Source organism: Megalopta genalis, chromosome 5, assembly GCF_051020955.1.
Source record: "Megalopta genalis isolate 19385.01 chromosome 5, iyMegGena1_principal, whole genome shotgun sequence".
Taxonomy (NCBI): Eukaryota; Metazoa; Arthropoda; class Insecta; order Hymenoptera; family Halictidae; genus Megalopta; species Megalopta genalis.
Window position 1 is genome coordinate 14,059,821 of NC_135017.1, and position 10,953 is coordinate 14,070,773.

Sequence of the window (10,953 nt, forward strand, 5' to 3'; positions counted from 1 at the left end):
AGCGTCAGTATGGGAGACATTACTGTAATCGCACCGAATTTCCCGCGACCCTCGACGCGCTGTCAAACGGCCTGCCGATTTTCGGCGAGTCTTGAAATCTGAATTAATGCGAGCACGTCCAGCCTAACTTCCTCTGTTTATTCGATCTTCGCTCGAATAAATTCGGCGTCGTCTCGTCCCTGTCTCGGACGCGGGTTGTTTTTTTTTATCGTCGCACTTTCGATTTTACGATCGTACGAGGTAAATTCGTTTCTGAATAATAATTAATATATTAATATATTGATATAATTAATATACAATTAATTACATTATAATATATTATGCAATATTATATATACAAGCACAAAAATTATAAAAATATATATGAAATTACATAATAAAAATATAATTAATATATTAATTAAATAATACTATAAGTGACGATTTCCTAACAACATTAAAATTAAAATATCTCCTGAACTACTGATCTTTTAACATAAATAGGTTAATAACTATAGGTTATTTTAACCTTAAAACTAAGCTATTGTCTCGAACGTACAGTATTTCGATTTTGTATTATTTTTGTATTACATGCGCACGAAATGAAACTTATCCGCCATAGCACGGTACTTACTATTTTAACAACTGTTCAAATATAAACCAATTTAATCGTGCAAAAGTTACTTTAAAAAATTATGCAGCAATTATCCAGTGGTGCTTCGGTGTCGTTATCCGAGTGCAAACGGTTAAAAATAAACGCGGTCGGTCGCGGTAGCTGCGAGAAAGGCGTCGTCTCCGTCGGCCCTCTGTCGTCGAGCGCGGGAATTAGTCGGCGCGGTTCAATTTGCCCTGCGGCAATAATATTTCCTTGCAGCGGCCACGAGAATCTCGTTGTTCGATCCGACGGAGAATCGATGGTGTCTAACGCGGTGTAGTAGATGCTGCGATTGAATACATGAATAGCTAACGGTCCGATAGCGATCGTTGCAACACGTGAACGTTACCAAGACGGTTGCCGGCGGTGGCAGGCCACGTAGGCAGGAAGTGATAGCGCGTCAACCTTCGTGCGATTTCTCACCTGGAAGTAACGACATTCCACGGCGGATTGACTTCGACAGAGAGAGAGAGAAAGAGAGAGAGAGAGAGAGAAAGAGAGAAAAAGGAGAGACAGAGAGATCCTCCTTAACAATTAACAAACGACACCGATAACGAATAACAACGCTCGCCGGGCGAGAAACACAGCGTGGACACGCGCGGTCCCCACGGCCGTGGTTCTTCCATGTTTCGTGGAAATTATAGGAATTCCCGGGCCGGTCGACGGAATCCGCGCAAAGGCGATCGCCGACGAGCAAATCGAAAGTAAAACGGACTCCTTTCTTGGGGGGGATAGCGGGGAGAAGAAGCAAGATATTCCCCGCGCGTCACCATTTGCTCAGGAATTCCGTTCGGTAATTCATGGAGACAAAATCGTGCAATCCGGAGAGGATTCTGCGAAAAGAATGCCCCTGAACGGGGACGCGGGGGAAACACGGCCGCTTTGCCGTCTTCTGTCGGTGCTTTGACGCTCTTTCTTTCGGCCGAATATCGGGGATAGTCTTTTTTCGTAGCAAAACGAGCGGAATCTTAATATATTAGGTGTAGAGAGGCGCGTTCTTGGGTGCCGCGTCGCGGCGACGTTCGTTGGGAAACTGTCCTACGTTCCGACGATTTTCCCCGTCGTTTTTCGACGGAAACGTTTCGCGATGAAAATACGCGCGCAGCGTCGATTAAAAATCGTCGGCCTGACGGCCGACCGTTCTAGCTGCTTGGATCGGCGGAAAAATGCGCGGCTGATTAGCGGAGGGCTTCGTCGGGCGCGGAGAGGAAAAGAAAGAACGGAGGACGTCGAACGGGAAAGGCATGCGTGCCGCATGAATCGCACGCGTCCGCCGCACCTGAAACGAGAGAAAGAGTGCGGCCGTGGAGAGCGAAATAGAGCAAAGGGATTCTCTCTCTTCTCTCGTGTTTCGCCTCGCTTCGAGAGCTCGCTCGCCGCGCTCGCCTTGCTCGCCTCGCTTCGCCTCCATTCAACAGGCGGCGACCCACGGGTTTCCAAACGACCGGCCCCGCTTCCTTGAAACCCTGAGGGGCAGGGTGCCCCGTGTGCTCCCGGTCCCGAAGGAGACCGCAGCTCGGAATACTGGTTCCCCATTCAAACGTTCTTGCGCCGCTGGCATCCTTCGATTGCCTACCAAGAAACTCCTTGATATTCCGCTGCCGCGCCGATCCAGTTCCTCTTGAAACGTTGATAATGCTAAAAGAAAGTCATGGGACTCCGGTGCCGGCTCTCGGGGACCAGTCGGGGACCAATACGATGCGCCAGCCTCGCTCCTCCCAAAACCGCGTCGTCGCCTTTTTTTTTACCCCCTCCTTCTGGCAAATCTCTGCTCCTGCAACTCTCGGTCAGAGGAGCTCTACGCGCTGAATCTTCCATTCATTTCGACGATGTTTGCAACATTGTCGCGCGATTATTTTGGTTCGGTTAGAATCGTTCACCCGAGCAGCGGCGACCGAGGCATCGCTGGAAATTGTCGTGTCGCATCCCGAAATATAGTAATGTATTATATTAATAATAATATTATATTATTAATATTTTATGAACGATAGCCTGCATTCTTGTACTCGGAGGAATTTGTGCGAATATTTCTTAGAACGGCCGCAATAGATCATATAAATATCTTGGGTTAAATTTCTAGAAATATTTAAGTTAATAAAATAATATTTAGGTAAATCATATTTCACTGTGATAATATCATTATATAATAATATTTGCCTAAATTATATTTATCTAATAATATTATTATATTATAATATTTAACTAAATTATATTTATCTAATAATATCATTATACAATAGTATTTACCTAAATTATATTTAACTAATGACATTATTATGTAATAATATTTAATTAAATATCTAGCTTTCGAGACTAGAAAAAGTGACGGTTCAGTTATCGGATCGTGCAAATAGAGGTCAGAATTCGCGAGGGCGAGCAGCCCCGACGCAGCGGCGGTCGTTTTTCGCGAGAAGGGCGGCGATGCTCGGATAACAGGTACAGCGATCGTGGCCGAACGGAAATGACGAACGGCGGGGACGAAATGCTAAGGAAAAAAAGAGGATCCCGTGCAGAGCAGTTCCTCCGTGGCTGTGTCAATGTGTCAGAGAGATGGTCTCCCTGCCTTTTATGTTCACGTAATGTGGGACCACGCGGGCGGAGTGGGGGGGCCTACCAATGGCGTATTCCATCCCTTTCCGCTTCGATTTGATTTCGGCGGATCCGCCGATATTTACGGGCCCCGCCTATATTTACGAGCATAAAGCAAGATTGTTTTCTCCTCACCTGCCCGGCCAATCATCGCCGGCAATTCGTTTTCCGCGCACAGCTGCGTGAACCGCAATTAAAAAAAAAAGGAAGCCTTCGAGGAATCGGGAATCTTGGAGAGGGTCGGGGACGGGCCCCGAGGATTCCGGTTGACGGTGCCACCGGTCCGGTGTGCTCTTTATATAATTTTCTTTAACAATTAAACTATTTATTACCGCCGTGCAGGACGCGTTCCGTGGCATTACGCGGCCGTAAACGCCGGCGAACCGTTAGCGCGGCTTCAAGGCAAAACGATTACCTCACGGATCTCAGCGCGACGATGATAACTATCGCCGCCGATCGACCGTTGTCAGGATCGGGCAGCTGAAAAATTGCGGCATTAATCGCGGAAGAAAATCGCGGCATTAATCGCGAGTCGTTGATTTGTAATCGCGACTTCGCCTGTTATGTAAAACAAGTTTCGATGCTTGCGCGCTTTTGTCGTTCCGTCAACGAAAATTCCATTTTATTCGAGCACAATAATATTCTTCATATTCGCCGTAGCGGCGTGCGCTCCGCAGTTTCCACAATGAATCACCATGTTTGGTGAGCAGACTGGATCGGCGACCGGTACGAGACCAGTCTGAGGAAGTCTAGTTGAAGTTAAGTCATCATCCGGCACTCGTAATTCCAAACGCGGAGGACGCGCCGCAGCCCCATTGATGTATCCAACGCGCGCTGCCCGATGCATACGCGGCGCGGGATGCGTTCGTCCAAAGAAGAAACCGTCGGACAAGTTCTGCAGGATTTTTACATTATTCACGGCGTCCTGTTAAACCTTCCCGTAATTGTCCTCGAGGATTTGGTATCGCGAGAAACCCGCGAAACCTAAGATTTAGCCTGCTCGTCTAGGCGACTGAATTGTACGATCCGCCCCATAGACCGCTGAAACGGCGCAGGATGCGTTCGACGAAAGAAAAACCATCGGACGAGTTCCGCAGGATTTTTACATTATTCACGGCGTCCTGTTAAACCTTCCCGTAATTGTCCTCGAGGATTTTGTATCGCGAGAAACCCGCGAAACCTAAGATTTAGTCTGCTCGTCTAGGCGACTGAATTGTACGATCCGCCCCATAGACCGCTGAAACGGCGCAGGATGCGTTCGACGAAAGAAAAACCGTCGGACGAGTTCCGTAGGATTTTTACATTATTCACGGTGTCCTGTTAAACCTTCCCGTAATTGTCCTCGAGGATTTGGTATCGCGAGAAACCCGCGAAACCTAAGATTTAGCCTGCTCGTCTAGGCGACTGAATTGTACGATCCGCCCCATAGACCGCTGGAACGGCGCGCACGGCGCGGCGATAAAATTGGCCGGGAAAGGGGTTAGGCAATGGCAGCGGCCGGGTTTAGAGAGTATCAACAGGTCCCCGGTCCAATCCTGCGGAGGCAGGTTACATGATCTTGTCAGTACCCAGTGAACCTGATCTCCCTCCGCCGCGAACAAGGTATCGGAGCGAAAGAACAACAGGTTCGGACACAGAAACCGGCCGGAGTGGGGGGTGGGAAGGTGGAGTGAAAGAGAGCAAAAGACAACGAGATAACCTGGCAGCATGATCCGAGGGAGCGGGAAACCGAACCGGACGAGGAGCGAGCTATGGGAGCGCCGCGGCTGCGGGACGGAGAACGGCCATGATAAAGGGAGCCAAGAGAATAATAATAAAGAGACAAGGAGGCAAGATAATGTACGGCGCCGTGATGGCGTCCATTCATGCTTTTTACTCGTTGGACGGCCGAACCAATCTCGTCTTTCACCTTACCTCATCTGCCTTTCTCCCTCCGACCTCCTTCGCCGTCTCTCTCTCTCTCTCTCTCTCTCTCTCTCTCTCTCTTTCTCTCTTCCTCGCGCGCGCGACGAACATTGCACCATGGCTTCGAATTTTGGGCGGGAACGCGTGTAATTTGAAACATAAATCGGCCGTTCGACCCGCGCGGAGGGTTTCGCGTTAACTGGAAACTGAAGTCGCTCTTGGGCAACACGTCGGTCCAATAAGCATTAATCACTCGCGTATACATATGCATGCGTTATGCGGCAATTTTTGCACAACATCCGCCGCGGCCGAAGAAAGCCAGCGAATGGAAAACAATTGCACCCACGTGCCGGCGATAAAATGGCGACGGTAACGCGATAGCAATTATCGCGTCCGGCTTGGTTTGTTTGTTTTGTTGCTTCTATTCTGCCGGAGGACCGCGTGCGCGACGTCGAAAAGTGGAAGAACTTTTGCAAAATTGTCAGTAGCCCGGCGCAGGCGGATCATCGGCAAAGGGGCCCGACTGTCTCATGCTCGTCTGCCAGCCAGGTAGTTCCAGGAAAAACGACGTTTTTTCGGACACCGTCGAGTGCAGCTGCAGCCTTACGGGGGTCTTTGTCTTGGTCGGACCATCTGCGAAGCGGCCAGGCAAAGAGGGTCCTCTCTCTTTCTCGCCGTGGATGGGAAAAGGAAAGATGGCGGCCGAGGGTGGCGAGGAGGCGTCACGTGACCCTGCCGACCCCTATAAACAACGCCGTGTCTACCGTTGGCACGATTTTTTCAAACGTTCACGAAAGGAACGAAACTGAACTCCCGTCGGCCGTACACGTTTTAAACAACCGTGGCCGTTGTTTGCCGGCGTTATCGAATCACGAATCTCGGCAAGAAGCTCGATGACTCATCGTAATTCGACAAAGTCACCTGCAAATAAGATAAGGGAGATTGGACGACCAATCTACCTATGGGTCGATACGATTCGTCCTCCTCCAATCGGCTGTTTTTTCATCGACAGATCGCTCGATTAAGATTCTACAATGTTACGCTCTTATTACACAGATTATTATTGTTATTATTATTATTATTATTATTATTATTATTCGAGCAGATTCACTTTTCGCGAATATATGTATCTACGCGGGCGAACGGCTCGCTGAAAAGTACGCAATTTATCGAGATAAACAGCGGCGTAAGTCAGATTTTCCTCATTGGGTGAAACAGGGTGTGTTATTGTTTACCGATATCTGTATTGTCTACCGACCAAACTGATCGTCGGGACAATTTACACGACAATAATGTACGTTTTTCAGCAAAGTTTCTCCACGGAATCCGTGGAGATTTTCATTTTTCCCAGGTTACGAAGACTGGGAGGTTAGGTTAGGTTGCAGGTTGCAGTATCTAACACCGGAGGGTTGCCCGGGGTAGATCCTTGAGACAAAAGGGCCGTAAATTGCCAGGAAAAACGAGGATGTCGATGGTATCGTACTGGGGCGAGGTACGTACTGCCAGGTCTCTCAGGGGTTTAACAGGACTTAGGGTGAGAACCGGCTCCCGGAAAGGGAAGAACGGGACGGAGCCTCTGACAAATAAGCTCGTGGAAATTTTTTCGCCACGGTGGGTCGTGCTTTTCGCCAAATTTCGTAGCCCGAGTCCGAGGGTAAAGGTGCGCCCATTGTTCTTGGGGAAGGACCCTCGGAGAATTCCGCCCCTGAGAAATTGATCTCGTGGCCAAACGGTGTCGGAAATTCTTGGACGTTGATTCCGTGACCACGCGGAACATATTTTATCCCATGATTTTCTAATAAATCTCGTGAAAAATTGATATTTCCACGATCGTTATCGTAAGCAGGCGACAGGGATGAGATTAAGGGGTGAGACCTTAAGAAGGCAGGCTATTCGAAATGCTGATCGAATTATCAACCATCGATCTTCTGCATAAAATTAGCTAAAGCTGGATATCTTCGCGGATTCCATGAAAGGGTGACTATAAGGGGTTAGCTTAATTAACGTTTCAGAATGATCATCGGGGACTTCGGTGCTCAAATGATTAACTGTCACTGTCACTTCTCTGTACAATTATCTTGTTAGGAGATGTGGAGCACTGAAAGCAGTGTCACTATGGAAATAGAACTTCTGAGATCTTCGCTACTAAGTTCCTCAGATTTCAATTGAATTATATTCCAACATAAATTTAACCTCGTCGGGTTTATCTAACGGATGTTTAACTAGCATATTATATTATTCATATTATCAACGTCGTTAATAGAATTTATATTCCCTGCAATAATTGTCTCTTTATACATTCTTTTTAGAATGCTGAACACGGCTGCACGGCTCTCGAGTGTCTGTTTATGTTAACACACGTCACTACGATAGTTCTGCTCGTACTTTAAAATAGTCTCAAGTAGACGTACGTGTTTAAAACTCTTGACAATTGAAATACGAGCGATTTGGACGCTCGTAATAAGAAAACAACAACGCAATAAAACAAATGAAATTCGTGCTGAATATCTACGAAAACGAAAAACACACATATTATAAAATCCTCGATAGTATAGTGGTCAGTATCTCCGCCTGTCACGCGGAAGACCGGGGTTCGATTCCCCGTCGGGGAGGAATTTATTTTTGAATTTTTTTACTTGCATTAATAATCGGGAAACGTAGCATTGACAGGTGCAGACAATTAGTTTAGTTTAGTTGTCGCTCGGTGTCGAAAAAGAATAGCGCCGAAACGTAAATCGATCTAACTAAATTCGTCGAAAAACGTAACAAAGAAATAGCCTTTTAGCATTTCCGCTGTCGAAGGTTCCAGCAAGAGAAAGCTGCGTCGATACTTGAGGGTGCCATAAATTGGCCATCTGTCGTCGTAGAAGTGACGGTCTACTGCAGAACATAGTCGTTCTTCGCAGTATCGTCATCGTAGACGTAAACGAACGTTTCGAAGATCTTCCACGGCACGGTTCACGCGGTTCGTCGAGTTTTATGAATCTATCGAAAGCACTTTTGAATAAACGATACGGCTTTTCCGATATTGACGACTGCAATTAGTGGCGTCGGTATCGCGCGATTATTACGACACCCTGTGTACAAACAAAGCTGGCCACGTGACGCACGTATGCATTGTGACGCTGAAGTATTCCCCTTCGTGGAACTCGTTCGACGATAAAGCCGTGAAATTCGCCAGTAATTCGACGTATCGTATCGGAGTTTCTCGTAAATACAACAAGTATCGGCTTCGCGCGATGACTCATGGATGATAGCCGCGAAATAATCGACGCCGGGCTTGCGAACGGAGAAATATAGGAAAAGAAAAATGCAAGGACAGTGTCCACTAAATTCTGTAACCGGCACGAAACACATTCGTATCGTTAGCCGTTGTTAGGCTAACTTTTATTTTATTGTAAAACAGAAAAAAACAATACGACATCCGTTGCAACAGGCGTCGCTTATTTCCAATAATGGACTTTTCTCGAACGAGAAGGTAAATACTGACGAATCGTTGTGTGCTCACCCACTCGAAGTAGCCTAACTCCGGCCACGGAATTCCCTGAAGAGGGACGGTCAGCAGGTGCACAGAAATCCATTCCACCTGCGGTTGCCACGTGGTCCTCTCGAAACCTATAGTCGGTCGCCCGTACACGCTGGATAAACAATTACATTAATTCCCGCGTGTTCCCCAATTTCAGCAAAAAAAAAAATGATGACACACGGTCGCGAGATTAATTGAAATCGGCGGACTTCATCGAGCGACGAAACTAAAAAGAACAGCGTCCGGAGGATTTTCAACACGGCGACGCAACACGAGCCCGACTTTAACCACTTCATAAGAACATTCCGGCGGAACAGGGAATGCCTTGAATTTCTTCATTCATAGTGGGTCAGAATTTGCGAAGCATGCTCCCGGTATATGTCCTGCAAGGGAGGAAGAACGCCGCGTATTCGGCACGCGACGTTAAAGAGGCCAACGGGACTTTCGATCGAGATTCTCGCAATTAAACTAGATTTTTCCAGCCCGTTCTTGATTTTCATCGGGCCGAACGACGTCGGGCGTGGTGAACGGCGCTCTCAAATTGAAATTCTCGTGGTTAAACCCAGCCTTGTCTCTCTACCGGCCCCAAAGAGAGGGAGAGGGGGACGCGTGACTTCGGTGCCACAACCGGCGATAAGATTCGAAACACAGGAATTATGACAGATGCAGGTACGATAGCGGGATTTATGGTAGGAAACGGCGATCCTCGACGCACTATAGCGCGCAGAAGCCGGTAAAGGCAAGCGACTGACCGACCAGCCAGGCAACCAGTTAGGCCAGAAGACTTCGAAGACCGTGCTCGATCGGAGTTCCGACTGTTGTTCGGCCGAGAGGACGCGACATTCCACGAAACATCCTCCCTCTCCCCGTTTCCCTTCTCGTTCCCTGTTTCCTGGACGCCGTTCGACCTCCCCTCGGCCGGCGTCCCGGAGCCGCTGCACGTGTCAGAAACTGCATCCTCTAATTAATCCGTCTTTCCAGCCCATTAGGTCGCGCCGGTGTTCGCGAGACCATAAAGAATTCGCCGCGCAATAATTGCTTCTGTTTTGTTTCGAATTACGGCTCGAGGGAACGAACCGCGCAATTAGCAGTGCATTTTCCCATTATTATCTGCGACTTATCGCTGAAGGAGCGAGTCAGACAAGTTACGCGGATTATCGATCGTATCTGATAACGGACACGTTCGTCTACAATATAACACGGTTTCACCGTGGCCGATCGACAGCGTTGTGGGGGGGTGGGGCGACTGCTCCTGCACACGCAACAAGTCAGCCAATTTCCCCCTCCCTCCTATACGGAGCTTATTCTCTTCGATTTGAATGGCACTGTTGCTTTTCCTCCGTAGCGTCGCGATACGCGGGTCTCTCCGGGCCGTGACGATCTTTCGCGGCTAAAAACGGGTTACCAGTCCGGGGATCCAGTGGATATGTTATGGTAAATATGCAAGCGACGGTTCGCTCTCGTAATTAGTGTTTTCTTCCCCCAGGAGCGGCCGTTTCGCTGAGGTCAATTCCCTGAAGGCCGTTCTTCCGGGACTGGCAGACGCGTGAGAAGAAGCCTGTGTGTACGTATGTATGCGCGGATGTATGTATGTAGGTATCTGGCCTGGCAGATAACAGCGCCAGGGACGACGAAACGCGCGTTAGACCCAGCGACACCCAGCGAGCCCCGCGTCTGCCCTTGGCTCTGCCGCAGATCTGGAAATAGATAAGCCGGGATTATCGGGAATTCCTTTCTGTCTGATGCTCTCCCTTTCTTATCGGCGCTCGTATCGGAACCGGTGACCTAACACCCGATACCGTGTGTCCACTTTTACACAAAACAATATTTATTCGATACCGGTGTGCCCATCGCGAGAACGTCTCCGATCGAAGATCGTTCGCGCATTCTGTAAACAACGGGGATCCAAAGTGTGACGAACGAGGCGGACTCACGCAGGCTCACGTTGTAAAATACGCGCGCGCGCGCGCGCGTGTTCGGTGACGCCAGAGAAAAATCCATCGAATATCGCGGCGCACCAGACAATTCCGCGTGACGTAAGAGCCAACCGTCGGCCGACGAGGAGCTGTTTTCTCGATTTTTCATTTAGCATGCAGCTACGCGGCGCAAGGCCACGGTTAAAAGCCTCATTATCGTCTTCGAATATGAGGCATAGACAAGAAAGAGCGTAGTAGAGTGCGTCCCTGAGGATTCTGGCTGGATATATCGCTAACTTCGTCGCTCCGCTCGCATGAACTTTCTCGTGCCGCGCAACCTTAAAGCTCGTTCACACCCTCCCGTTCGATTTACTTGTAGATCA

At 48.5% G+C, this 10,953-nt stretch overlaps 1 non-coding gene across 1 annotated transcript; it reads left to right on the forward strand.

Moving 5' to 3' along the window:
* Window positions 1-7,668: 7,668 nt before the first annotated feature.
* TRNAD-GUC (transfer RNA aspartic acid (anticodon GUC)) lies at window positions 7,669-7,740 on the forward strand. The gene has a single exon. It is a non-coding gene; the product is annotated as a tRNA-Asp (tRNA).
* Window positions 7,741-10,953: the final 3,213 nt, after the last annotated feature.